Below are 3023 nucleotides of genomic sequence, written 5' to 3'. Positions count from 1 at the left end.
TTCAAATCCAGCCTCAGACACTTGACACACGTACTAGCTGTGTGACCTTGGGCAAGTAACTTAACCCCAATTGCCCTGTCTTCCCCCCTCCAAAAAAAAATTAATCAGAGAAGAACTTATGGAGGCAGAGAGAGAAGGTTTCCTTTTCTAGGACTTTGGTAGTGAAAGGAAGGAAAGATATAGGTCAATAGCTTTGCGAATGGTCAGGTCAATTGGGATTTTTTAGAGATAAGTAAGACCTAGACATGTTTATAGGCTATTGGAAATGAAACAGTAGATAATGAAAGATTGAAAATTAGAGCAACAGCAGGGATGATAATGGAATCGAGCTGTTAGAGGAGACAGGAGGGGATGAGATTTAGGTCAAAGTAGAGGAATTACTATCCCCTCTACAGAGTAAACAAGGGCCACCACTTCGCTATAGACTAGTTTAAAGGAAGAGATAATGGGAAATGTTTTCAAGGGACTTTAAGTTGTACAATAGGGAATTAGTTAACAGCTAACTGGGTACTAAGCTCAGTTGTTTCTATGCTACTGGAGAAGCTTAAGCACTGCTAGCACTATCTAATCTTTTCCTTTTTAAAATTTATTTTTAATATTCATTTTGAAAAATTTTGAGTTCCAAATTCTCTCCCTTCCACCAGCCCCTCCCCCACATATTGAGAAGGCAAGCAATAGGATACCCATTATACATGTGAAGTCATCACGCTATCTGAATTACAACACTCTATAAACTTTGGTGCTCTGTAACAAAGCCCTGATTGTACTCCCAGAGTTACAACTCTGGGGCTGAGGACAGAACGGTAGAATGGGATATCGGAGGTTTCTATTCCTTCCCTAGCCATGCAGCTTAAATCTCAGCATCTGTTACTCTGTATTATTGGGGGCAAAATGTGGATTCTAATGCTCAAGTGATGTTTGGAGCCTTCTCTATCTCCCTGAGTTGCGTTTAGGGACTGATTCAGTAGAATAGCTATCTGGGGACAGTTATGTGGTTGGGAAGTCAAAAGCAGCTTAATCTCATACTGACAACTCTGAAGAGGAGGGGATACATTTTATTAGAATATTCCCAGCTCCTTTCAAAAGCTTCTCAAATTTAAAGCCACTCAGTCTACTGCTCTGGGAAATAAGGTCTCCACAACTTGACAAAGCTACTGCCAGGCCTGTATACACCCACGCCCATTGTTATGGAAATTATTTGAGTACCAGAGATAATCATGAAACACATATATCAGTCAAAATATAATAACCTTGAATATATGCTCCTTGAACAAGGGGATAATATTTTCATTTTCATATCTGTATCCTTAGCTTCCTAGCACACTTCCTTGCCCATGAGAGGCACTTAATAATTGCTTATGGGACTGGATCCATCTGTTGCCCTTTTCTAGGAACAGGTTGATTTTGTGGTTTTGAGAAGCATCCTCCAGGTTACTTTGATATTCTCTCTAAAAATCATTCTAGTGATAACTAAGAATTACAATTGTCCTACACAGAAGATCAGGATCAGATTTAGAGTTGAGAGTGAGTTTAGAGGCCCTATAATACAACCCACTAAGGTTAAAATGAGAAAAATAAAACCTGGAAAGGTTTAAGTTACTCACCCAAGGTTATCCGTGTAGTAAGTAGTAGAGACAGGATTTGAACTCAGGTCTTCTGGCTACAAATCCATTCTTTACATTTTACCTTGCTGCCTTTCGCAAAGTACATTTTTTTGTTGTCGTTCAGTAGTTTCAGTCATGTCCGACTCTTCATGATCCTATTTGGGGTTTTCTTGGCAAAGATACTGGAGTGGTTTGCCTTTTCCTTCTCCAACTCATTTTACAGATGAGGAAACTGAGGCATACAGGGTTAAGTGACTTGCCCAGGGTCACACAGCTAGTAAATGTCTGAAGCTGGATTTGAACTCAGGAAGAGGAGGATGAGTCTTCCTGACTACAGGCCCAATACTCTATCCACTGTGTCACCTAGCTGCCCAAAAAGTACATTTTTAGAGCAATACCATTTCAAAGCAAGAGAATTAAAAAGTAATAGTATCTGAAAATAAAGTTTAATTTTAAAAGAATGGTAGTGTTATCACAGAGACATTTGAAGAATGGGAAAAGTACTACTTATAAGGCAGTTGTTGGTCTTGGAAAGAGAAATGACTCTGGAATTAGAGAGCCTGGGTTTGAATCCTACCTCTGACACTCACCACTTGTGTGATCTTGGGTAATTCATTTAACCACTGTTGGCCTTAGTTTCCTCATCCACAAAAACGTAGCTGTCTGTAATTTTATGTAGTAAGGTATGTGTCCTAGTGTAGGTTATATATAGCTACTTGGGTTGTCCAGATTTTACTTGTGGGTGGCACTGATGAATACCGCTGAAATCTTATCTGCTCTTCTCCAAGGGAGACTGCAATTCCTGCCTTAAGAAGATCAGGAGAAAGGCTTTGGGGTTTCTTACTCTATTCTCTAATCTAAGGGGGCTACTAGATAAGAATTACATCTATATAAGCCTCTAAATATTGCTGGTTTAAGAGTACAATTTTGTTTGGAAAAAAAACTGCCTTCCTGGCCACTATCCATTAAAGGGGGAAGGGATGCTCCAAACTTACTTTCATTGCCTCGTCTTCTTTCTGCCAGAATCTGATTATACAAAGGACCATCACAAGTAATGAATAGCAAGTAAACCCATCTATCCAAGCAGATAGCAAAAGAAATTGGGGGATTTATACAGATTAGAATATAGCAGTAAACTCACAAGTGAATGAGCTCTTTAGATGGGAGTGAGATGAGATCTCAGTTCAGCCTAGAGAGAGGCCCCAATGTCACCTAAAAGGAAATTCCCTGAAGTCTCTAAGGAGGCAAACTGAAAATTGGGAGTGGCTCCTGTCCTTCCCCATGTGTCTGCTGCTTCTAAAGTCTCTCTCCACATGTCTGGAATTCATCCTCAAGAGAGTCTGGAACCACATGTGTCCTCTCCCAAGACAGAATGTCTATCCAAAACTCAGACACAAACTCTGCCCCTCACTCTAAGAC

Source organism: Trichosurus vulpecula, chromosome 7, assembly GCF_011100635.1.
Source record: "Trichosurus vulpecula isolate mTriVul1 chromosome 7, mTriVul1.pri, whole genome shotgun sequence".
NCBI classification, from domain to species: Eukaryota; Metazoa; Chordata; class Mammalia; order Diprotodontia; family Phalangeridae; genus Trichosurus; species Trichosurus vulpecula.
This window is presented reverse-complemented; position numbering follows the sequence as displayed.